The following is a 27684-nucleotide window of genomic DNA, read 5'->3' on the forward strand; positions in this document are numbered from 1 at the left end:
GGAATACAGAAGACTACACAACCTACATTTTTGGATGAATTCTATCCAGAACTTAAGCCTTCCTTCCGTCTCACTTGAAAATTCTAAAAATCTTATCCTACATTCCCATCTGCATGCCTCAATCTGAAAGTGGACATTTCTCTGGGCTGTATGTAATTAGAGGCAGTAGAATTACAGATTTTACACAACTGCAATGACAGAGTAGAGGAAAACAGCTCTCTCACTGAAAGTAAAAGCTGAGACAAAAATATCACAAACTTGGTTGAATTGATCTCCAGACTCATGTAGAATTAGTACAGATTTCTAAAACATTCCGAGTTCAGTACAAAATAACATTAACCACCATACTGCAATGTTAGAAATGCTACAATTGTACATGCCATTTTAATATCTTATTTCCAATAATAAAACTGATGTATCTGGAGAATGTTTATTTAAACTGATTTTAGTGACAGCACAGGGGTCCTAAATCTTTGCTTTGTGGTTCAGACAGTAGCAGAATAAGCTTCCTCACTCTGCCCAAGGAACATGCTTAAGCCTTGGTTTGCCACAACCATATTTAGTCCTTGGCTTCTCTACTGAGACTGCTAACAAGGGGGGCAATTGTCTTGTAAACTCCCATCATTTAGGAACTGCATTGGCATTGACAATTCATTTCCCATAGGCCACTGAACAGACATCATTGTAATGAGTTTCTGTCTCTATTGAGATGGCATGGATTCAACCCAATGACCTGGAGCTGAAATGCACTGTATCCTATTACCGATCTCCTAAGCATCAAGTCCCAGAAACTATCAGTAGACTTCAACCCACATTCTGCAACCGCCCCCAAATTGTCATGTATTTGTTTTTTCAAGTGACTGTTTACTAATCTTGAAAATCCCGAATGCATTTCTCAGATCTAATGTGCTCGCTCTCTCTCTTTCCAAGGCGCTGGATTGTTTGGAAACCAATTGACCATATGTGTCATTTATTCCAAAGTAAATGTTTCTAAATCAAACTGATTTACTGAGCACTTTTAAAGGGTCCAATGTTTGTAAGTGCTATTTAGAATCTCAATTAATATCCATCTTGTATTTTGTTCTAAATGTGTTATAAAGAGAAGTTTTGCAGGGAGAGAAAAAGGCTTGATAATTTGAAATACCACCTATTATGTCACCCAAAATGAAAATGAGTTGTAACATCATATATAACTTATGAATCTTCTCTAATTATTAGGAATCACTTAAGCTTAAGGAGCACTATGAGCCTTCACTCTCAGCCATGATCTGTTGCTGATGGGATGATATATTATTTGATCAACTATACTATATCTAAAATAATACAATTTAGCAATGGTAAAATGTACAGTTAATGTTTCCATAAGTAAAATAATGCAATGATTCTGCTGTTGTGGGATAGTTCCTTATAGTGCCTGCTCCCAGTGCAGTCAAATGGCAAAATTCTTATTGACTTCAAATGTGAGTGAGGTCTGGTCTACAAGGTCCTAGCCAGAATGTAATTGGTTACCTTGTTAAAACAAATCTGGTGGTTATACATTCATGCTTAGTCCTATGTTTCTCTGAAAATGTCTGCTCAGTGTACAGCAGCAGTCAAAAAAGCTAGCACAATGTTAGGACCCATTAGGAAAGGGATCGATAATAAGACAGAAAATATGCCACTATATAAAGCTATGGTATGCCAACACCTTGAATAGTGCCTGCAGTTCTGGTTGCCAGATTTGTAAAGTGATATTAGAACTGGAAAGTACAGAGAAGGGCAACAAAAATGATTAGGAGAATGGAATGGCTTCCATATCAGGAGAGATTGACAACTGGGGGTGGGGTGTATATGTTGTGAAAGAGGTCTATAAAATCATGAATGATGTGAAGAAAGTGAATAAGGAAGTGATATTTACTCATTCATAAAACATACAAACCAGGGGCCACCCAATAAAATGAACAGGCAGCAGGTTTAAAACATAAATATGGAAGTACTTCTTCACACAACGCACAGTCAACCTGGGAACGTTGTAAAGGCCAAAGTATAACTGGGTTAAAAAAAATTAGATTTCATGGAGAATACGTCCATCAATAGACCAAGATGGTTAAGGACCCTGTGCTCTGGGTGTCCCAAACCTCTGACTTCCAGAAGCTGGGACTGTATTACAGGGGATGAATCATTCACTAAACTGCCCTGTTCTGTTCATTCCCTCTAAAGTATCTGGTATTGGCCATTGCCAGAAGACAGATTGGCTAGATGTACCATTGTGCTCACTCAGTATAGCCATTCTTATCTGGTTTAAATGATCATGCTCATGAAGATTTAACAAGAGTGATCATCAGGTGTAGGTTGTGGATCCATTTTCAGACACATCAGAAAGAAAATGCAATTTCATCAGTTGTGAAAAATCCAGTTGACAAAGCATAAGAATATCAGAAACCATGCACTTCTTTGGTCAGATGGATTTAAGAATTCCTTCCAGTAGCTCTGAACATTTTGTCCTCAAAGATTTCCTTTTCATTGGATAAGGGGCAACTCCCCTTCCGAAAACAGTAATTTTCTCCTCCTGTAATGAAAATGTTTCAGAGTCAGAATAGAACCTCAGAAAACTGCAAGCAGTTGTAAACCATGCAGAAGTCTCAACACATCATCCCTTTGCTAAAGGAGGTATGTGCAGATCCAGAGAGGGGCAAGTGATGTGAATGCCCTAAAACCAGTGGGAAAAACCCCACAGTTCTAGGGGGTTCAGGTGCTCACTGCTGCTCCATTTTCCCATTGCCTTCCTTCCCTAACAGTAGATTGACTCACTGAGAATCCATGCTGCCATTGCCTCTCCATCTATGCTCGTACATTTCCCCTTTCTGAGCAGCACTAACTCCAGTTAGAATTTCACATGTATGAAGTGGCTGCCCTGTCACCCACCCTTCCTTTAGCTCACAAGTCCCCCATAACCCAGAGATCCCCAATCATGCAGTGTTCACACTGAGAGTCAATAAACTAAATGCATTCCTATTGTAACTTAATAGTGGATTTAGGCCAGAAATATATTTCATTTATTGGCTTCAGTGGGATCAGGAGCCTGTTATTGGGCTTTTAACTCTTAAAATGGGTAGACCAGTGCATCTAAGGGTAATGCTTTCCTGAAGAACTCTTAGTGATATTGACAGAAATTCAGTAGGTACCTTATTCAAATAAAAGTGACTAATCTTATTGTTGGTTCCTATCATACTGCTGTAATATACAGATCTGCCTCATGCTACAAACTTGGACTTTGCTGTTAGCACTAGAACTATAAACCTCGCTGCATAGGAACCTTTATTAATTAAGACTATGTATAGGGACAGAAAAATGAGAATGTTTTCTGTCAAAACCCAGCTGATTTAAAAATAAATATAGGAAAAATACAGCTACCTAATGTAAACTTTGTTTCTCTTCAAACACAGAAAAATTAAACACCTTCTCTCAAATTGTGCTGTCTGGCTCAGGTGTTCTTACAACAAACCCTCTTAGTGCTCAGGTACCTGGCCGATCTACTACTTATTACTAATTTATCTGTATAGCATCAATGTGCTATTATTTTATTGCATTTACGAGCCCCCATCATAGATCAGGACCCCATTGTGCTAGGTGCTATACAAACAGAATAAAAAGATGTTCCCTGCACCAAACTGCTTACATTTCTCCATAGTGTGCTAGATGTTTTACACACGTGTGTGAATACTAGACCCCAGCCCTTAAGAGCATACAGTATTCAAATAAAGGGGAGAAGAGAAACAACAAAAGCAATGCAATTGAATGGTAAGATAGACATCTTGTTAGTTCTCAGGTGTATTATACATATACATACACACACACAAGCTAGGGCTTGTCTACAAGGAAACTTAGTGTGTGGCAAGCCAGGATGTGACTGTACAGCGCACTAGTCTGCCATGCACTAAGTGTGGACACTGCTATTGTGCACTAACAGTTACATTGTGTGCTTTCATGTTGTAGACCCTTTGTAGATACCTAGAGTTTAATTCATAGTTTAGGGCCAAAAGAGACCATTAGAGCACCAAGTCTGACCTCTTGTATATGAACAGCCCTTAAATTTAGTAGTAAAAAATAATCAGCCTTTTTCAAACTAAATATTTTACAAACTTCTTTGTACAGACTCTTAATTAAAAATGAGCTCAAGCTGCAAAATTGGATCCAGATTTTGAACTCTCCAAGATTTTGGCGTGCTTGGAATTTGCTTAGAGATAAACAGGAGTTGTGGGCACTCATCATCTTTGAAAATGGGGTTACTTATTCAGATGCTTAATCTTAGATGCCTAAATCTGAAAACATTGGCTTTTATACATATGTTTTTTAAAAGTTCTCTCCAGTACAGCCCCGTAGCTCATCTCTGCTGGAGTCCCAAGGACAAACACGCATACCTACTGTAATACTTTTGGAAGACTACTAGAGACAGGCCCAATCCCCAATGTTTGGATCTTGAGCCAAACTTGAGCCACAATTCAGGGATGTTCGGATTCACTTTTAACGGCAGCAAACTCAAAAAGAATCCATACAAGACTCTGGTTACAGCATATGCAAGGTTTTCTGAAATGAGACTGTATAGCGATCTTACATTTTCTTGATCTTGGCATTTACTTCAGTTCTGCTGGCAGAGCACTCTAATTGTAAGGGGCAGAATAGGCAATGCTCTTATCTGTGATTAATAGATATGATCTTTTCAGAGTGATAAATACAGGTAAGTAAAGTATCTGTAACTGTATTTATGCTACATCATAGATCAAAAATCCTACAACCTAGAGATGATAAGCCTCAACTGTGTGTAATAGTGCTGGCTAAGCTTTTGAAAGAACACAGCTCATTATGTCTGCAACTTGATTTTTTTGTGGGACATAGGGTGGTCAGTGCTGCCAAGGTATTGAAATGTTGACTTTTTCCATATCTTTATTCTGGAGCTAATTTTATTTCTTCCATATTTCCCTTAAAAATTCATTTTTGGGGGAAGCTTCTCCTGAGGCGATTTGTCCTCTGACCAAAGCACCTACTTGGACATCTGTCCATGGAGCTCTGAGAATCAGCCAGTGAGGATCCTCAGAGGTTCTGATCCTGAGAGCTGCTGACTTGATTAGGAAATACATCACTGAGGTTGAGGCTCAGAACAGGGAAGTCTTCACCCTCCTACCAGAGACACAGCAAGCCTAGGATGTAGCTGAAAGGTGGGAGCTTCTTCATTTTCTACATAATAATGTTCAATATGGATAGATTTTTCGAGAGTGCTCAGTATGGCTCCAACTATGTTCCTATTGATACTGAGCTCTTTTGAAAATACCAGTCTGTCACCATTTCCCTGATATGGCAGTTTGGGAAGAATTTAATATTTACCTTCAAACTCATGAATTTTTTTTCATTCAGATGCTAAATTTTGAGTTGATCCATTTTAATGTCACTAAAAGCTGAAATGTCACAAAAATAAACTCCGTCATTAAATTTAAATGTTTAATTGGTTCAGACCAATAACGGGTAGGCGTAGGCTAACCCACAAAGTTCAGATCTGGATGAGACAAAGTTTGGGAAGTCTTAAGGCCTTGGGGGAATGAGGAGTGGGCAAAGCCCGTCTCTAATAGCATGGTTTTTGTGTGTTTGTTTTTGTATTGGTTTATTTACGAGACTGTTTCACGTAATATGAGGCCTCTTGTAAGGAGCAAAAAGCATTAATATGCAAAAGGTTAGGGTGAGCCTAAAATTTCTTGAACCTTTTCATAGCCTCACTGGGGCACAACTTTCCTTTACTCGTTATAAGACAGACAAAAAACAGTGCCTGGTTTCCAGGGAACAACGTACATCCGTTTAATAATATATCCATGATCAAGGGCCAAAGGGTCTCTTCCACTGTGTAGGTGGGAGAGGGGGGGAAAAATGAAATCTTTGTGCAAATTGCTCAAGATATATGGAAAGGGGGAAGCGACAGCTCTTCTGCCTGATCCCACTTCTCTGCAAGCCCATGGAAACCCCTTTGCTCACACAACAGACTTTGGAATGCATCCAATGAAGTGAGCTGTAGCTCACGAAAACTTATGCTCAAATAAATTTGTTAGTCTTTAAGGTGCCACAAGTACTCCTTTTCTTTTTGTGGATACAGAATAACACGGCTGGTACTCTGAAACAACAGACTTTGAATCTATTGAAAGGTGCTTGTACAATTAGCAATGGAGCTGTCACAAGCTGAAAGTCTCCTGCCAAAAATGAAACTGTCACTTACCATTTCACAGGGAGTGTTTGGGGCCATATTTACCCCTTTCTACTAAAAAGGGACAGGAAGGGCTAAGGTCCTCAGAAAGTTACAAAGGAAATTCATATGTGTTATGTCATACAAAAATGAGAGAAAAAATGGTGATTGAAAGTGACAGTCGTCATGATTAAAAACTAAAGAGATTAAAAACTGTAAATGCTGTATTATGAAAATGCAGAAAACGGCACTACTTGGCATATGGCAACATATGTAGTAGAGAGGCCTGACATACAGAAATGTGCAGCAACCCTTTCAGATTCTCTTACAGACTGAGATGCAGGCCACCCACCATCAGAAGATGTCACCTCTCTGCTGAGAGATATACATAAACATTTTTTTTTGCCATGACAGAAAGTTAATGGGACTCAACACAACCTTCCTTGGCTATCCTTTTTTATTTTTACTAATCTAAGTTACTCTCCCACAGTAGCATACTTCGTACAGCATTCTGCAGCTCCTCTTACATTTTCTTAGGCCATGCCCCGTAATTTTTGGAGATTGCAGATTTTTTTTTCCCCCAGATCTTTCCTCTAGAATGATATTTGCACGGAAGCATACCAAGTAGGGCTGGAGGCTCTGGCTTGTGCATAGAAATCTGAGGCACATTTTGCAGTGAGTTGCTTTTTTAGCACACCAAGTCACACAGAGCATGCTTTCTCTGACTAACAAGAACAAAACATGAGAAGGAACATTTCCAAGATAACTATAGAATTGCTCTCCTTTTTCATTCTTGGGTCTGACTAGACTCCTCTCTGATCCTGGACTTCCAGAGGGCAGCATTATCCAGAACAGCCTTTTATCATCAATGACCAGCCAAGATATTCTGCCCTTTCTCTCAATGGACCTCACTATAGCCATGTATGCCTCTACATATCTCAAGGTTTAAGTAATGAGATCTATCCAAAACTCAACTTCAAAGCCACCTGAAGGCTTCAATTGAAAGTGTCTGCCTGTGTCCTAAGTAGGACAGATTGTTGGCAGCACATTACATCTCTGCTTTGATATTGTACTAACTCACACTTAATCTCCAGGGGAGATTCAAGGCGTTGTTCTGTATGCATGAAGTCCTATCCACTTATCTCAGAGAATATCTCTCTTCCTCCATGACCCATTATGCCATTTATATTCAGCAGAAATACTTCAGCTGTCAGACCCAAAGACAAAGCTCATAAGAAGCAGCACTAGTGGATGTTCTACACAATGGGCCCTTACTTCTGGAATTCACACCTTCCAGAAATGTTTGATTCAAAAACTGGCCATATTTATGGTGAGGCAAAGCCACACCTCTTTATCCAGCTGTTGTAATAACTGCAGGGTTTGTAGTCTGACTACTGACTAGGTTTCCCTTCAAGGTTCACCTACATTTGCTACAGGCATATGCACTCTCTTCTGTGTACTATGAGATCTAAATCTTGCGATGTGTACCTAGAAATTATAGTGAGGAGCACTTCATAAATATTGACAGTGATGATCATGATGATAACACTACACAGAAAAACATACAGAAAACAGTTTGATAATCAAGCTTTGGAATTTCAAAGGGTGCTGAGGTAGGAGATTATAACTAGGTGCTACTATGGATTGAGTGCCCCCTTCCATGCTTGAAGACCAGAAGACATTAAGCACAGGAAGATGAAATTAAAACCTAGAAAAACAGGCACACAGAGATATTAAAGAGTGAACACATGGAGGAGTGATAACAAGGAAAGCAAAGTGCTGCATGAGCTACCAGCCAACATCTAGTTTGAAGCCACATGGGCATTACTGGAGAAAGTGATGGCATTCACTCACCGCTAGGGTGTCTCTTCCTAGCAGCTCTGGGGAAATCAGCTCCTCCCTGGTCCAGGGCCCCCCCTCTGGCAGTCTCTCCACTCATCATCTTCTCTCATGCTGTGCCCCACTCCATGAACCACAGCCTCCTCTTCGTGACTCAGCCCTTCAGCCAGGTCACTACATGGTTCCCCTGCCTGGGGTGTGTGTGGGTGTGTGAAAGTCTTTCCAGAACAAGTCATCCCAGGCAGTCCACTATCCTTTGCCTGATCTATACCACATCTCCAGTGGCTGGTAGAGATATCTAGGCCCACCCTCTACTCTGATTTCAGTTCAGGGGCCCTCCAATCAGCAGCCAAGGCTTGCATTAGCCTACTTTGGTGCTTTAACCCTGAACCTTTCCTACCTTTCTGGCTCTTCCCACTTCTCTGGGTTTGCCAGCCCAAACTTCTCCTCTCAGGGAGGGACTGTGGGCTACCTATCTCTACCCCAAACACCTCCCTTTTCCCAACAAAAGACTGCTTCCTCTGTAGCCCCCATTCTGCTCTCAGCTCCTGGACTTTATACAGGCCCCTCCTGTACCTGTCCAGCTGAACCTTGTGTCTAATTAATCCCTGCTCACTGGCTCCTCCTCCTGGCTCCCTGCAGCCTAGGGAATTAATTGGCCCATCTTCCACTTTAATCCCTTCATGTCTTGTGTGGGGTAGACACCCTATCACTGAGGAGATATGGTTGCAATATCCAGAGAAATACTTCTACTCAGCCTGAGGAAATTTGAGTAGGTCTCACACTGCTACAGTAAACTTAGTGTAGAATCATAGAATATCAGGATTGGAAGGGACCTCAGGAGGTCATCTAGTCCAACCCCCTGCTCAAAGCAGGACCAATCCCCAACTAAATCATCCCAGCCAGGGCTTTGTCAAGCCTGACCTTAAAAACTTCTAAGGAAGGAGATTCCACCATCTCCCTAGGTAATGTATTCCAGTGTTTCACCACCCTCCTAGTGAAAAAGTTTTTCCTAATATCCAACCTAAACCTCCCCCACTGCAACTTGATACCAGTACTCCTTGTTCTGTCATCTAGAGAACAGTCTAGATCCATCTTCTTTGGAACCCCCTTTCAGGTAGTTGAAAGCAGCTATCAAATCCCCCCTCATTCTTCTCTTCCGCAGACTAAACAATCCCAGTTCCCTCAGCCTCTCCTCATAAGTCATGTGTTCCAGTCCCCTAATCATTTTTGTTGCCCTCCGCTGGACGTTTTCCAATTTTTCCTCATCCTTCTTGTAGTGTGGGGCCCAAAACTGGACACAGTACTTCAGATGAGGCCTCACCAATGTCGAATAGAGGGAAATGATCACGTCCCTCGATCTGCTGGCAATGCCCCTACTTACACATCCCAAAATGCCATTGGCCTTCTTGGCAACCAACGGCACACTGTTGACTCATATCCAGCTTCTCGTCCACTGTAACCCCTAGGTCCTTTTCTGCAGAACTGCTGCCTAGCCATTCGGTCCCTAGTCTGTAGCGGTGCATGGGATTCTTCCATCCTACGTGCAGGACTCCGCACTTGTCCTTGTTGAACCTCATCAGATTTCTTTTGGTCCAATCCTCTAATTTGTCTAGGGTCCTCTGTATCCTATCGCTACCGTCCAGCGTATCTACCTCTCCTCCCAGTTTAGTGTCATCTGCAAACTTGCTGAGGGTGCAATCCACACCATCCTCCAGATCATTAATGAAGATATTGAACAAAACCGGCCGAGGACCAACCTTTGGAGCACTCCACTTGATACCAGCTGCCAACTAGACATGGGTACCCATTGCGCCCGACAATCTAGCCAACTTTCTATTCACCTTATAGTCCATTCATTCAGCCCATACTTCTTTAAATTGCTGGGAAGAATACTGTGGGAGACCATATCAAAAGCTTTGCTAAAGAGAGAGAAGATTTAGGCTTTGAATGGGACCAATCACATGGTGGATTGGTGCCATGATTATTATGGACAGTTTCAATTTGTGTATTTGCTTTATCATCATCTCCTTGTATAGAACAGCTGGTCACAAATGTATTGGCAAGGTAAACAGAAATAGCCCCTGAGCTTCTAATGCTTTGTGACTCAGACTAATCTCATCACCAGCACAAATCTGTTGCCAACCTGACAAGCATGAAATGTCTTGGAAGCATCTACATTTCAAAGCACATGTGTCTCAATGACTGTGTCAAGGTGCAGCAACAGCTTAGATGGGTCACAGTGATATAATTATTGGTGCATGTCAGATACAATGTAATACATACAGAAAGGAACATAGATCTTTACCAAATATTTTCCCCCTAAAGTTTGGTATTTGTGAAAGTGAGTGAATAATAGCACTAGCTAGAGCAGTTTACAGTGGGGTGGGGCTGAGTAAGTGGCATATAGCTTATTATTATTATTACTCTGATTAATCACTATTTGTATGCAGAGGTGCTGGAACCATTTTTATAGTGGGGGTGCTGATGATGGAAGCCACATATTTAGTGTTTGTTTTTACTACTTCAAGCCATGGGGGTATGGCAGTACCCCCAGCACCACTGCTTGTATAGCTCTAACAGCATACCAGGTGCTTTTCGAACAGGTATGACAAGATCCCTGCCATGAAGAGCTGATATTTAAACAGAAAATGGACAAAAAAAGGGTGGGTGTGTGGAAGGGAACAAAGCAATGTGATTGGATTGGGAAGTTAAGAGCTAATTTGTTAGTGCCGCAATTCTTTTTTTTTTACCAAAGTGTTGTTTAGTGTTTGATGTTCAATCTTCTGTTAATTAATTCATCTCCACCAGCAACAGAGGATATAGATAGGCCTTTTCTCTGGTAGGCTTTATAGGCTGTGATGTACATAGCTGTTTCATTGAAAAGAGATGCCATTGTAATTCTGAAATTTCCCTTTCATGGCGATGATATATATTTGTTCTTTCTTACATGTTTTCCTTACTATGTAGTGGAATGGCTAAGGGATGAGCTGTACCTCTGGTCTCTCCCAGGGATGTTCTTTCCAAGTGACAGGCCTTGACTTACTCTCTTTCCAGTGGAACACCATAGTTCACCCCACTTTAGACTGGATCAACATGTTACAAAACCCCTTATTCCCCTGTCCTGCCATGGTTACAATGCAAGCGGTGCCGTACACTCACTTGCAGTCCTTCATGAGTGCACCCTCAGGTGATAGGTTTTGCTACCTTCACCTCTCTCTGGGTGGAATCCCAGGGCTCTGCCACGATTAGAGTTCCAGGCTAGCAGCCCTCCTGCTTCCACCATGTTATCACGAGAGGCCCAACTGCAATTCCTGCAAGACACTTATTACAAGACTCCCTGGCCTGAAGCACTCCCATGCAGCAAGGGCTGCCACAGCTTTCCCACCATGATTTTTGGCCTAATCTAGCCACAGATATGATTTGGCCCTCCAGCCAAGCCACTTTAGAGTTCTACCCTTTCCAGGGTAATAGAGTCATTTGGACAAAGGACAACCAAACAAAGGATGCTTCAGCCAAGCTCAGCATCCAGCCCCCTTCCTTACAGGGGAGCCTCAGCTGCAACAGCCTGCTTCAACAGATATCTGAACTCTAGCCAACCCATCCAGCTGGTCCTGTGCTCATCCTCCTACAAAGGACACTGACCAACCACAGTCCTCAGACGGCTCCTGACTCTCACCCAGGCTTCTTTCACCCAGGTAGGGCTAGGAGCAGTCTGTCTGCTCTCCTTCCCAATCAGCCCTCCACTGCTGGCTTTTCCTCCTCTTAAGTCCAACACCCAGCACAGGTATAACAAGGCAGGGCTGACTGGTCTCAGGCCTGCTGGCCCTTAAAGGGGAAGGCCACCTTGTTACAACACTCCCCTTTGGATGCCTGTGACCTGACACTGTTTAAGATGACTTAGACCAGCTCCTTCCAAACACACATACTGTTCATGTGCCCAACGGTACACAACCAGGAGGGGGGAAAGGACGAAACCCACAACAGGCCTGCACAGCCAGGGCTTGCTTGCTGCTCCTCAACTCTCAAAGCTTAAGCAAGCCCAGTTATTTTAGGCACATCCTCCAGAGCCTCTGCCTTAGTTCCACAGCCCTGCTGTATCCTTTGCCTAATCCAGTCTATCTGCGCAGGAAGCAGGTGACCATTTCTGCCTTTCTTCTTTTTCCTCTGAGCCAGAAGTTTTAACTGCTTAGTGTTCATTTGATCATAGACTCTTGTCTGGGAAACACAGACCAGTCACCCTGCTGGTGACAGGCAGGTGGGGATTTTCAAATACTAGCTCAATCACTGTTTCTCTCCAGGGCCCCTGATATTCTCTCTGGAAATAGCTTCTGTCTGTCATTGGTTTGTTTCCTGCTTACTCCCCACTAGCAGCCTCTTTGATTTTACTCCATGAAAAATATCAAGAAGGTAAACTGAGGCACATATAATCATACAAAATAATACAGCTATCTCCCTTGTTGTTTACATTAGTATAAATGATCTAACTGAAAAGATATATATTTCACTCTCTGTGCATGAAAAATCAACACCGGCCTTTTGGAAGCAGTGCATTTTAAGGAGGGACCATGAGAGGGAAGACGCATGGAAGACCAGGGCAGTAAGTGGGTATATGCATACAGAGCTGTGTGAGGAAAAAGATCACAAAGAACGGAGTCAGTTTTACAGCTTGGCTCGTGAAAGGCATTCAACAAAAGGAGATGATGAGAGCAGATGTATTAAAGGAGAGAGAGAGAGGCAACAGGACCTAGCAATAGAGTGGATGTCGGCAGAGCAGATATTGGCAAAGGAGAGAAAATAACTGAAAATGACTCCAGAATTGTGAGCCTAAGAGATGGATCAGAGAGTTGAGCTGTCAGTGGAAACAGATGAGAGGTGTTGGAAAAGATTTAGGAGGAAAGGTAGGATGTTCAGTTTTGGAAAATGTGAATCTTAATTAGCAGTGGAACATGCAGGGGGAGAAATCTCAGACTGCTGGAGGTGCTAGACTGGACAGAGGGTTTGAAGCCAGGCTTTGAGAGGCACTGGGAGAAGATGACTTTAACTAAGGAGGGAGGTATAGGAGGAGAACAGGTTAGGATCAAGATGTAGTAAAGGAGGTTAATATATTGTAGACATGCATCAGGTTTTGCAAACCTGCCAATCTCTTGAGTCTGATCAAATTGCACATCACAAACTATATCAATAAACAGGTTTCAGAGTAGTTAGTTTGTATCCCCAAAAAGAACAGGAGTACTTGTGGCACCTTAGAGACTAACACATTTATTTGAGCATAAGCTTTCGTGAGCTACACTACATGATGCATGTAGTGGAAAATACAGTAGGACGATTTTATATACACAGAGAACATGAAACAATGGGTGTTACCATGCACACTATAACAAGAGTGATCAGTTAAGGTGAGCTATTACCAGCAGGAGAGAAAAAAAAACACCTTTTGTAGTGATAATCAAGATGGGCCATTTCCAGCCTTTGACAAGAACATGTGAGGAACAGTAGGGGAGAAAAATAAACATGGGAAAATAGTTTTACTTTGTGTAATGACACATCACTACAAAAGGTTTTTTTGTTTTTTGTTTTTGTTTTTTTTTCCTCTCCTGCTGGTAATAGTTCACCTTAACTGATCACTCTCGTTATAGTGTGCATGGTAACACCCATTGTTTCATATTCTCTGAGTATATAAAATCATACTACTGTATTTTCCACTGCACACATCTGATGAAGTGGGCTGTAGCCCATGAAAGCTTATGCTCAAATAAATTTGTTAGTCTCTAAGGTGCCACAAGTACTCCTGTTCTTATATCAATAAAGAACTCTTTATTTAAGATACTTATGTGGTGCTGGCACCATAGCATCTGACCACCTCACCGTCTTTAATATATTGATCTTCCCAGTGCCCCTGTGAGGTAGGGAAATGCTATCATCCCCATTTTACAGATGGGGAACTGACTTCACACAGGAAGTCTATGGCCAAGCAGGGAATTGAACCAAAGTATCCCAAATTCCCGGCTTGACTATCTTTCCTTTCCAATCTCATTCACAACAAGCCCTCATTTGATGAGATGACTGTGCAATTGAAGCATATACTCCAAAACATCTTCAAATGACACTAGGCAGATTTTCAGCAGGAGAACTTCTATTGAAAATAGAAGTGAAAGTACCAATCCGTACCAGATAAACAATGTCCCATAACATCCATCTGCATCAGCCCTACTGAGCTGGATTTCATAGCCGATTTCACCCTCTAACCACTGAGAACTGCTTCCATGGGTTAGAACCTGTACATTTGCATCAGAGAGGTTGGCTTCTCTTTTAGAAGACTTAAACAGTATGTGTGGGATCTCCATACTATCAGGTTACCTGCCCAATTCAAAGTCTATCAAGCAGAGTGATCTTAGCTATTTTCTCTGACTGTGGATCCAGATGTACTACTGCTGTCAAGCCAAAGACAAACTTCACCTGTCCCTTTTGAGATCCATCATGCATATCAGATGGCAGGATAACATTACACACTGTGTAGTGACAAAACATTGAAAATTAGAGCTCAGACCAGCTCTGCTGAGCAGAACTTATCAATTGGATAGGCTACACATACTCCCCAAATGTGCTGACTACAGCAAGGTCTAACTGGGCAAGCATTCATTTTGTAGAGAAGGAAATGCTTTCCTCTAAGGACACACTAGCACAACTTGAATCTGTGTGGTCCAGTCCCAGACAACTATAAGACACTTGAAGTAGACTGACCCACTAGACTTTCAGTGTTTCAGCATGAAGTGGTCACATCTGTAATTCAACTCTATTAGCAGAAAAATGGTGTTCTGTGCAAGGAGAATTAGCATCAACTGCATCGTAACAATGAAATGAACATAATGGTATTTGTACAGACAAATTACAAGAATCCCTGTGTCCTCAGATTGCACTACACAAACAAGACCAGATCCCCCAGAAATGTAATGTCTCCCAAGCAGTTTCCTTCAAGATCAATAAATAATCAATATTTTTCCTTTTCATTAGTCTCCAGAATAATTATTTATTCTGACTTCCACATATTTATTACTGATTATCAAAAGAAGACTTTTAATATTTTTATATTTGAAGCTGAGTAGAGGGGCTGAGAACTATGAGAATTATGGTAAACAAACATTTCAGCATTTTTGGAAGGCATTATGGTCTAATAAAAAGTCAGGACTCCAGGGTTCTGCTACTGATTTGCACATGACCTTCAGGCTTTGTCTCCACAAACACTTAGTTTGTGGCAAGCAGGATGTAAATCTAATCTGCTACACACCATTTGGACCCTGCTGATGTGTAGAAAAATGTCCAGAGTACTCCTTAAACTACTCCAATTTCAAAGTGGGTTAGATCAGAGACACTTAGTGCAAGGCTGGCTGATGTGGGGGTAGACTTACCCCCCAGCTTGCCACAAACTAAGTGTTTGTGCAGACACGCCCCCAGAGAAGTCACTTACCTTTTGCATATCTCAGTTTACCAATCTGTAAATTCAGTAATAATACTCACCTAATAGTTGTGTTGGCAGGATTAATGTTTGTAAAGCACTTTTGAGATCCTTGAATGAAAAGTATTATATGAGTTGAATGTGTTGTTTACTAATTAGGAATACTTTTGTTTTGGAGCAGATCATGTCATTGGAGCAGATCATACCCCAGTCTCAGAATTTACTCACTCACCCCCACAAGTGACAACGGGGGATATGACAGGTTTCAGAGTAGCAGCTGTGTTAGTCTGTATTCGCAAAAAGAAAAGGAGTACTTGTGGCACCTTAGAGACTAACAAATTTATTAGAACATAAGCTTTCGTGAGCTACAGCTCACTTCGATATTCTAAATGAGAACTTGCTGTATAATTAGTGATTATGTTGTTAGAACCCATGAATGGTGGCATTTTGTTGTTAGACTACCTGAATGATGCCTATGACCAGATGAAATGTAAGGTGTTGAGAGAAGGAAAGATGTTCTGTGGCGTGTTGATGGAATGAGGGCAGCAGTGGTAGCATGTCAAATAGTGATGAATGATGTTATGCGCTGAAAGCTTGGACCAGATGTTTGTACGGAACATGGGAGTCTATCCTGAATGACCGAACAATTTTTGAGAGCGGACAAGGAGATACTCCCTTCTATTGTTGAACTACATCCCTCTTCCTGAACTTCTAAGATTTTCTGTTAGAAAAAAAAAGTTGTTTTGTTTGTAGCAATGATGGCCCGGATCCACTACTGCACTAATCCATTTTGACACTGGTGTAACTCCGTTGACATTAATGGATCTACCTCCTTGTAAAACTGGAATAACACAGTAGCAAAATCAAGTCCTGTGTGTTTGATTTAGGTGTAAGGTCCAGTATGTGTATGTCACCTGCTGAAATAATTGCTATCACAATTGCTACCAATCACAAAAAGGATCAAATTTCACCCATTGGCTATCCTTCTGCAGCCCCACTGAAGTCAATTTCCGATATTCAGAAATGTTACAAGAATCTGCAGGTCACGGTACGGTAGCATCTAACTCTTACACATACAGAGAACATTTACATAAAACAGATAACATCACAAGCTGGGAAATGAATACCATCATTTATAGGAATTTATGGGGGAGGGGAGAGAGAAATCAGCAGTGGAAGCAGGACCTTGCCCAATCATCACACTACTAACTAACATCAGTAGCCAGAGAACAGTTAAAGCTGTCTCCAAACCCTGTCTCTAGACCACCACCCAAGCAACAAGGACACTTCCACCAGTGCAGCTTTCTCTGCTTCCCTCCTTGTTAGTGATATATACACAGAGTACATGTCAATAGTAGGTTTTTTGTACAGTACTCTATTTACAAAATCTGTGTGGGGACTCTATAGCGGAACAGCCTTTCTTGTATTAGATGAAATAGGACGTGGAAAAGGCATGGGAGGAAGGTATAAGGGATTGACAGGTCTCCGCCATACTGCTGGTGGTGGAATGTGGAGACCAGAGAATTCATCATGAAATTCAACTAGTTTATGTGGCTCTACAGTGAAAAACCCCTATGCGGTAAAGTGGAGAATTTGTCATGAAATATGATCAGTGGTGGTAGACCTACTGCAGCAAACCATATACACTACAGAAACATGCACAATAGACACTGTAGGCTTCCTCAGCATGATGACTGCCTCATAAAATGGGTGTTTGTATATTTTTCAGCATTTTTTGGTCTAACAAAGTTAAAATCAGCTTAATTAACAATTAAATCAATTAATATAATCTTTATGCAGCTTTACATTGGCTGTTAGGGACAATTAAGTCCATCCTGATAAGACAGCACATTCTTCTCCTGAGCCCATTCTTTATCTCCATGTATTACAGTAAGCTGTCTTTTCAGTGATCATTTGATGAGGAATGATGTTTTTCTGAGCCCTTTTTAAGATAGACAAAAATGAATTGGCCCTACACTGCTAATTTCCATCAAGCAATTTATCTAAAGATTGTAATGTAGTCATACATAAAAGTTATGGCAGTTCCACTGCTACTTAAACTATGTAGAAATTATCTTAAGTTTATTTGTGTTTTGGTTTCAACATGATAGTGATGACAATCATCATGCTACATTTAAAGGTGTGTCAACATTTCCATTGTCAGACTTTATTTCAGGGGATTATACCTTAGCCATAAAAATTAATTCTGGATCACAGTATGTTTGGTTCTAATCTCAAATGGGAATATATGTTTTTAATAGACTTTGACATTAAACTGATGTGGAATAGTAAAGTTACATAAAAGCACAAAATTGAAATAGAAAAAGTTTTCTGGCTGGTTATATTATTACTAAAATATTAAACCATTTTGCATTTTAAAATTATGGCTTTTTTTAATGTGAACTGTGCTTTTAGGTAGCTTTCTTTTTCGATTATTTGGGAGTGGGGAAAAGAATACTTTACAATAGATGAGACTTTTGGGTCCAAAATGCAGTTTTCATGTATACCATGCTATTAACTTTTCTTACAAGAATTCCCATGTTTTCCAGTTTTCTAACTGACACTGAATGATAACAAGTATAAATAGTATTGTACATCTAGAAAATGGGAATTCAGAAACAGCAATTATACAGCCTCAACATGTTTTCAGTGTTAATGGCTATCTGAATATTTCAGCTAAAATAAGTAAATGTGTATTGATATTGCCTCCAATCCTACAATCAGATCCACCCACACAGAACCTATGCTTATGTAGCACCGCAGTTAATTCAATGGGGCAGCAGCACACAGGAGCTAGTGGAGTGCAGGGCTGGGGTTTAAGACTCTGCTACTCTTACTCACACCTTGCTCAACCTAATCTAGGATTACGCCTATTGAAATCAATAGGAGTACTTGCAGAGTAAAGTACTACTTACTCAACGTAAGGGTAGCAGAATCTGGCCATTAGTCATTAGGACATATTGTCTTGGAATAATTCACACATCTAACAAACTGTACAATAAAATGTATATATTAAAATATGGTAGAGACTTGGGTTAAATCTGTGATCATCACAGGGTCTTGTGGCAATCCACATTACCATGAGCAGAGCTCAGATTCAAGTGGCCATGGCATGTGTTAATGGCGATGGTCATCTCAATAGCACCATTCATTTTTATTACTTTAGGAGGGACTATTGTGAATAGGGTTTAAAGCAGGGGGCTGGGAATTGGAACTTGGGGTATTTTATCAGCTCGGCCATTATTTGCGCAAACCACTGACAGTGGAGCTAAATTCTCCCCAGCCCTTATAGGCTCAAAGGTGAAGTAGTAGGCAGAGCCCTGGCTCCACCCCTCTCTCACACCAGCTGGAAGAGCTAGCCAGGCAAGTAAACTGAACTGCTTCATGGGGTACAGCAGTATTCACTCCCCCACCATGCCAAGAGAGCTTCTTTTGGGCTGAACAGGTACAACCTAACCCTGAACTTCTCTGTGCCTCACTAAACCCCCTATCTCTTACATGGGGTTAATACTTGCCTAGTAGGGTGTTCTGAGAATAAATTAAAATTTGTAATGCACTTGTAGAATCTGAGATGCAAGTGCAAAATGTCATTGTTACTGCTGAACCTACAATCTACCAAATTACATGTAATATGACCATGAATATACATATTTAACTGGGTGACACTGTATCTTTTAAAATGCCTACATACATGTGGACCTGGTAAATATCATATAGCTGATTTGATCTCCCAGGTGACTAAAACACATTTTATAACCTTCATGAAAATTCCTTGCTTTCTTCCTCTTCATTTTAAATTATCAGAAGAAAAAAAAGAAATTACACAGACAACTATTATTCAATGAAAAGAGCCCGACTGATGCTCTTAAAACAGACATTACTTTTTTTGTTGTTGTTGTTTGGAAACCATAGAAAAGAAATAGCAGCTATACAATTTCAAAGTGCTGTCATTAGAGATATTTCAGCTGTTCATCCTACTCCTGTGGCTTTGGCTTTCACATCATGCATGCACTAAACAAGAGTGAGCAAAGATTGGATGGCGTCTTATTCACACAATAAATTGGGTGAAAGTATATAATCAAAGGGGCACTGATTCACGTTGCTTTAAAAATCCAATCAAGTTTGCTTATAATTCAGATATGTGAGCATTGAGGTGATCAAGACAATTTAATGGGCAATAATGTGAACGTATAAAGAGACCAAATGGTGAAACTGGTCTGGTCAGTGGCTTGGCCAGTACCATTTAGGAACCTGAGTTTGAGCATGACCTCAGGCTGATAGAGGCACTGGAAGCCTTTTGAAAGTGATGCTCTCATAAATTATGAGAATTGGATTCTTTTTGACATCCTACTTGCAGTTTGATACAGAGTCTCTTCTGAGACTCTTTGTTCGCCAGGCTGTAGGGCTGACAATATGAGAAGGGGAAACATTACAGCCCAGACCGAAGGGAGGGCGAAAAATCCTATGAACCTGATGTGCTCCTCTACCTAGCTTCTTGGGATGGTGTATACCCTCACACAGGAGGCTTGTTTTGTTTGACTGTAGTAGGGGGAAATCCCTATTTCTTTTCCTCAGTTCTGATGCTCCTTCCACTTATTGTGCCAATATTAAAGTTAAGCAAAAATAAAGTCAGTTGTGTGATCAGATTCTCAGTCAAGAATCTACACTGACATAATTTAAAACAGTGGTTCTCAACCAGGGGTACATGTACCCTTTGGGGGTACACAGAGATATATTACTGGGGATGCTCAACTCATCTAGATCAGTGTTTCTCAACCTGGGGTTTGCAGCTCCCCGGGGGGATCATGAGATGGGTTTAGGGCGATTGTAAGTGTAGGGCTGGCATTAAGGGTGGCAAGCAGGGCAACTGCCCAGGGCCACATGCCATAGGGAGCCCCGTGAAGCTAAGTTACATGCTTCAGCCCCACTGCCTGGGGCTTGGGCTTCAGACATGGCTCACAAGTGAAAAACAGACTCAAATATCACACTGAAATATAAGTACAATATTTATATTCCAATCTTTTATTTTATAATTATATGGTGAAAATGAGAAAGTAAGCAATTTTTCAGTAATAGTGTGCTGGGACACTCTTGGAATTTTATGTCTGATTTTGTAAGCAAGTAGTTGTTAAGTGAGGTGAAAACTTGGGGTACACAAGACAAGTCAGATTCTTGAAAGGGGTACAGCAGTCTGGAAGAGTGAGGAACCACTGATGTAAAAGGTGTCATTAGAGAAGATTTGGACCAAAGGGGGATCTGGGAGCCACATCTGAATCGGAATTGCGTGGCTCAGGCATAGCACCAGTTATAAGGCAAAGAAGCCAAAACTGATCAAATTCAAAGTATGGCGGACATGCCCACACATTCCATGTAGTACTTTCCTGTGAACTGTCCTGTTTCTATACTAGTATAAGTCTTCTTATGGTGATCTGTTCTGATGTTGATGTAAGCCAGGAGAGAATAAGGAACAAAGTCCATCTATGTATCTTTTGCTGATACCTTAACCCATCTTGGTTAAAGGGGTATGGCAAATATTTTCTAGTTCAGCACAGGTCACAATGCAAAGGTAATAAACAATAAGGAGGAAGGGCAAAGGTTACAGGAATAAGATAACAGGGGAGCTAGATTGTCACTTGTTCTTGTCCTGGAGTGAGTTGGGTAATCAGATTCTCAGTCAAGGAGCCAATCCCTTGCATGCACTGTATAAATGCTACTGCTACCTGAACTGGAGCCCCTATGTATATCGGCTGCTGCATCCAATGCATGTTAGCTGAATGCTTCTGCTGAAATATTAGCAGTTTAATAATTAACAATGTAACCATTTCTTTAACTTGTCATTATTAGGTGTCTAAATTAACACATCATTGAAATTAATAGGTGCAATTCACATTTCTCAGAGCTATTCTGCAGACTTATTAGTTTGCATTGGGTTCATATGTGGAAGGCTGTTTTTGCAACTCTAAGGGCTAGAAATATACGGTCAAATTATTTGCTAGTGTAAATTGGTGCAGCTCCATTGACGTCAACATGCCCGTAACTGTTTAATCTAAACTTTAATTCTGCCACACAGTTTTGCAGCAATGGCTAGACTATGCAGAAAATCTTGGCTAAAGTGTTAGAATACATTGGACTCTGGTTATGCTTTGGAATCTAGATAAAATGCTTAGGACCCGTTGTCTTGCTTATGTTAAAGTCACTGGTAAAATCCGCATTGACTTCAGTGTGAGCAGAATCAGGCTCTTAAGGCACACTCCTACTACTGCCTTGAGAAGCCAGGAATTTTGATATATAGTTTTTCATTATGAAAGCCACTTTCTTCTTTGCAGTTGCACCCAGGTGAGTATCTGGCTCCCGGCCTTCATTTTAGGCTCTGTGACCGAGACATACAGTACTAACAGCGCTATGAGTTTGACATCTGCAAGCAGTAACTTGCACATGAGAAGCACACAGCTGCAGATAATTTCATAAAATGTTATCTCAGAAACTATCCGGTAGCTAAGGCTATATTGAAGGCTCCAAGACTTATGGGCCACAAACTTCAAGGAACTTTGGAAAGCTAAGCAATCAGGCAACAAAGATACTATGTTGTACTTCAAACTCAGGAAATAAGAAAATGCTTTCAAAATGGTAGCTTAGAAATGTGGAAAATTACCCACGATCAGGAAAATGTAAAGCTTGTCTTTTCAGGATTATATTTGTTCCAGCTTAATGGACTGTACCTGGTATATATTAAAATGCTACTAAGAAGGCTATTGTAGTTAAGGAGAGGTCCACTGATTAATTATAGGTTTCAGAGTAGCAGCCGTGTTAGTCTGTATTCGCAAAAAGAAAAGGAGTACTTGTGGCACCTTAGAGACTAACAAATTTATTAGAGCATAAGCTTTCGTGAGCTACAGCTCACTTCATCGGATGCATTTGGTGGAAAAAAAACACCAATGCATCCGATGAAGTGAGCTGTAGCTCACGAAAGCTTATGCTCTAATAAATTTGTTAGTCTCTAAGGTGCCACAAGTACTCCTTTTCTTTTTGATTAATTATAAACACACATTTTTGAGGGGTATATAGCTTAGCCATTTAAAATCACATCAAGCTGAAGTTTGATATACAAGTGCTATGCCTGAATGAAATTCCCCTCCCCCTGATCCCCCAGGCCATCCCAAATTTAATGTAAACCTGTTTAGTTGTTTTTTATTACAGAAGAACTGTGAATAAAAAAGAATTTATTTGGGGGCAGTTTAAATACTTTAAAAAAGTAAATGAATGATTGCAAGCCATTTTCCCTTCATGCAGAGAAAGAGAAGGGCTCAAATCAATTTGATGAGTTACAGACAAGTTCACTCAGTTCAAAAAGCTATTTTTTTATAGAGCATTCAGCAGCTAATTTTTATAACCCTTTCCAACATGGATTGCTGTCCCTAATGTATTGCACACATACTGTTCTCAGTTCTGCCCGTGTAGCTACCCGTTCAAATCTTGTTGCCTTGAATGTGATTAGCACATGAATATCAAAAAAATGGATTTAGCCCAGTGTGAACACATTGCAGAATCCCAGAGAAGAAAATGTAGCTTTACAGTTTAAAATTTACACAAACACTGTGGTGTGAAACATTTGTTCAGACTGGATTTAAGGAGAATGCATTCTGTGGACAGGATGTATATGGCTCAAAATTCCATCCAAATGTTGAAAATGTAATACATACAAAGGATTGTTCCATCCCAGTCTGATGGATCAGAAAAAATGTCAGTGAAGAAGTGTCTATAATGGGTAGCTGTAGGGGAACTGACATTTTTTTAAAGCAATACTGTTTTTTTTCTGATTTGTTTATATCAGGTGAAAAGTACTATATAAGTATTATTATTATATTGCTGCTATAAATCAAGGGAAATTAAAATTAGAAAAAAACATTTAAATAACACTAAAGGCATGATTCAATTACACAAAAGCAAGAAATTCAAATTTAATACTGCCTCTTCCTGCTTAACCCATCTCTTACATTAATGTATTGCACATTTGAAGATGGGAATGAATTGTGGATGGAATGAGCATCTTGAATGTCCCTACTCCCATTGATTTAGTTTAGATCAGACCTTTTATTCTTATCTACAAACTTTACATATATTATATAAACGAACTGTAGTAGATTTTGAGCTAAAGTGTTAGTTTATAGTTACTAGCTAGTTACAGGAAATTAAAATGTTATAAGAACAGGTCACATACATGAACTTACACTTATATGTTACCTGTGTTATTACCAGAAGAAAAATAGTTAGCAACCAATTAGAATAATTTTTAAAACAGCTAATTTCAGTTCTTTTAAAGACAATTTAAAATTTCTTTCATATGTTTGATGTAAAGTATTAGTACAGAATGAGTGAAATCCCAGCCCCACTGAAGTCAATGGAGTTTTGCCATTGATTTCAGTGGGGCCAATATTTCACCCATTATCTGTTTCTGTAATACAGCGTTTTGAAAAGATTTGAAGCCAATGGTTAATTCAGAAAGATTTAGGTATGTGTAAGTAGGGTTGCCAACTTTCTGACTGAACAAAACCAAAAACCCTTGCCCCGCCCATTCTCCAAGGCCCCACCCTGCTCACTCCATCCCCCCTCCCTCTATCGCTCACACTCCCCCACCCTCACTCACTCTCTCATTTTCACCTGGGGAGGGCTGGGGAGAGAGTCCCTTTACGACCAGGTGGTTGGTTGAAAACTGTGCACCTGGCAACCCTAAATCAGAGAGCTGGGACAGTTTAGGGTAGTGTGTTGTTTAAAATTCTTTAAGTATCTAAAGAAACCCAGCAAAAGAAGCAACTCTTAGTTTCTGAGCGTAGGATTTGATCCATAACTGCCTATTGTGACCATTGTCCACTCCTCTTATTATGTTTGTCTTCCTCACTTCTTGTGTCATGTCTGAAATTCAGATTGTAAACTGTCTCAGGCAGGGACGAAGTCTCATGTGAAGTGCCTTGCACACTTTGGCATGCTATAAAACAAATAAAAAATTATTCGTGTTTTAAAACTAACAGGATTGAACTGAAAGAATTTTAAATAGGAGTTGCAGATACTCATCACCTCTCAAGATCAGGCCCTGGGTCATTTGTGTTTTTATTAGGTTCATTTAAATGTACAATTCCTGTTTTAAGATTCCATTTGCATATCTTTGGTAGTTTTCCAATGTTACATCCCATGAAGCCAGTTTGGAAAATCCTTTGCACCCACAAAGCTACATGTTCAAAATTCCCAGTATAAATACAATGCCGAGTCTAAAGAAAGTGTTTTTCAAATAATTTAAACCCTGATCCAGTAACCCATCAGATCAGCAGTCCCACTGAAGTAAATGGGATTACTTGCATGACTGAGGTTTTAATTGCATATATATTTGGGCAGAATCAGGTCCTTAGAAAGAATGCAAAGCAAAATAACCACAACTATTATGTTAGTTGATATAATGAGATGTTTTAAAATATATATTTAAAAGGAACAATTATGTATACATCTTCATGTCAAAATCCAAAGCAGTTTTTTTAAGGGTGTTCAAAAAATCAGAGCAATAAGGTAAATGCTCCAACATTTTAATGATCATGCTGATTCTTCCAGTAATACAAATTCTAACACCTCTTCATTTCATTTAAAAACTCTCTCGGAGTTACACACATACTGTATACGTACACATTATTCACATATATATACATTCTATAATGCTTCAGTAACTTTTTAGTCATATATTAAATTCAAAGCCTTGACTATACTATTTTTCTGCTGCACTGCAAATATTTTTATAGTCCTTAAATATTTTGTGACAGAATTTTAAAAATGCCCCTAAGTAGTATATAAAAATAACTAATGTTTTGATTTCATATTTAAAATATGCATTTTATGCAGAAGATATATCTGATCAAAGATTTCTTAAATTAAGAGACTATATGATGTGGGAATTTTCTTAACCTTCCTTTTAAAAAACGCAGAATTATCTCCCAAAACGTGTTCTGTATAATATTCTGTGAGTGTTGCCAATTAGGTATTAATATTAGATTAATATTAGATATTTCAAAAATAAAATGTCAGATCAAGTGTGAAGACTTTTGTTATTGATCAAATACATTGCATAAAAATGCATTTTCTGTAATTTGTTAATATAACTAAATATTGATCACACAATAATATCCTCATATTTCTAATTCCAAAAGGGACAAAAATAAGGATTTTTTAAACTACTGCCATAGCCTTCAAACATAGTAGTGAATATTTTATGCTTGTAGGTTCTACATATGCACATGGTTCTAGCCAATATCACATACAAGCTAAAATACATATTTTGGAACCTAACAGTTTATAGCATTCAGTGTAAAGCAAGCAGTATTGTAAGACTGTGCCTACAGCTCATTCATTAGCTCCTGTTTCCTATGGCTCAAAATAATAGCATACACATCTGTTTGTTTTTATTTAAAACTCTATCCTCTGTTGCTAAAATACTAATTGCTTACACAATTGCTCAAATCACTCCTAAAAAGAACTTTATGTGGAGTTTGCTTAATAAGAGCAAAGGCCTTGGTTACCTGTGTGTGTAGAATATGTATCTTAAAACTTTTTTTTTTTTTTGGTTTGCCTACAAATATTTCCACAAAACAGCTATGTATAGCTGCACTTCTGGTTTAGCTTTACAGCATGCATTCAACACACGTTCAGCATGTATTCAGCACAAAGACAAAACAGGCTTATACGGTATCTTGCTCTGCTTGGCCTTCAGCCTTTCCAGCTGAAAGCCAACTATCCTTTTCATGTGAAAGAAAACGAAACTTTTAAAAAACGTCCTGTCCATGAATCAGTATAAAATTCCCTCTCTTTTGGGCAGCTTTGCCAGCACGCTGGGGGGTGTCTACATGTGACTGGAACATGTTTCCTTCCCTGCTGGCAACATTCAGGTAAATCGCAGTGCAGCCAAAAAAGCGACGGAAATCCTGAGAGTGATGGCTTGACACCCTGGCACTGCCTGCCCAGTTACTTCCTGTTTGCTTCAATCCCGCTCAGCAGAGTAGTGTTGTCTCCTGAATCAACCAATATGCAACAGATTGTTTCCCCGCTTCTCCGGGGCAGCGGGGCATCTGCAATCTGCACTCAGAAGGCCCCCCCGAGGCGGTTTCGGGGACCCCTGAACGGCAAGGTCCGTTCGGAGGGGCTCCGCAGACCTTTTCCCACGTGGCCCAGGGCAGGGGTTGCTGGTGCCATGGCACAGGGCTCGGGTGGGCGGGAGACGTTGTTTGCGGGTTTCCGAAGGGTCCTTTGTGAGCGACGTGGGGCCGGGGCCGGAACTGATGCTGCGGGGCCATTCGGAGGCCTGGGGGCAGCCGCAGCCGGCCGGGTTCAGGCAGCCTTAGGCCTGCAGCGCCGCGCATCCCGCAGCTCCGCCCAGCCTCAGGGGCCTTAAGCTCTGGCAGGTCTGGGAGGGCCCTCAAGCCCCAGCCGCTGCAGCCCTGCGCCTGCTGGCAGCACCGCCCGCGGGGCCGCTCCCTGGGCCGGGGCGTGGGGAGGTGGTGGCTCGCGTTGCACCTGCCGCGTGTGGGAGAGGGGCAGTGGGTGGATTTCCCTGAGCGGCTGGGTTATTTCCGTGAGCCCCCCGTCCGCTCTTACAAACACCAGCCGAGCCACCCCTGCCCCTAGTGTGTGGCAGGGCACTGCCGAGAGGGCATCAAATGCAAGCAAAAGAGTCAACTTACATGGGTCCACGCGGCCTGGCCCCTGGGGGCATTGACGCTGCAGTGTCAGGACAGCAAGTGGAAAGCGCAGCGCCCAAGGCTGATGCCTCCCCCCATCGGAAACAGGGGTCGGGGACATCTCGTCCCCCCGGGGCTGCAGGACGGACAGTCGCAGGAGAAAGGCATGGACAAGGCGGCCAAAGGAGCCAGCCCCTTCTCTCCCTTCCCCGGGAGAAAGCCTGGGGCAGCTCAACTCCGCAGCATTGTTTTCTTCGCTCCATTTTCTTTGTTATTTGTAAGAAAACGCCAAAAATGTAACTATAATTTCTACAGTGGGGGGTGAACGTTCCTACTGAGCGGTCGGGTTATTCCTCTTAGGGCCCCCCATTCCCTCCCTAGGTACGGCATAGAGATTCCTAGTCTCACAGCGCTCCCTAGTGGGCAACAGCCGCACCCATGACTCGCTTCCCTCCTCCCATCCCCTGTTACAG

General features: G+C 41.0%; 1 long non-coding RNA gene across 1 annotated transcript; it reads right to left on the reverse strand.

Moving 5' to 3' along the window:
* On the reverse strand, positions 1–27501 carry LOC122458135. Its single transcript, XR_006278016.1, has 3 exons — positions 27215–27501; positions 24397–24483; positions 1–2548 (listed from the first exon to the last, which is right to left on the reverse strand). It is a non-coding gene; the product is annotated as an uncharacterized LOC122458135 (long non-coding RNA).
* Between the last annotated feature and the right edge of the window lie 183 nt (positions 27502–27684).

Source organism: Dermochelys coriacea, chromosome 11 (assembly GCF_009764565.3).
Source record: "Dermochelys coriacea isolate rDerCor1 chromosome 11, rDerCor1.pri.v4, whole genome shotgun sequence".
Classification (NCBI taxonomy): domain Eukaryota; kingdom Metazoa; phylum Chordata; order Testudines; family Dermochelyidae; genus Dermochelys; species Dermochelys coriacea.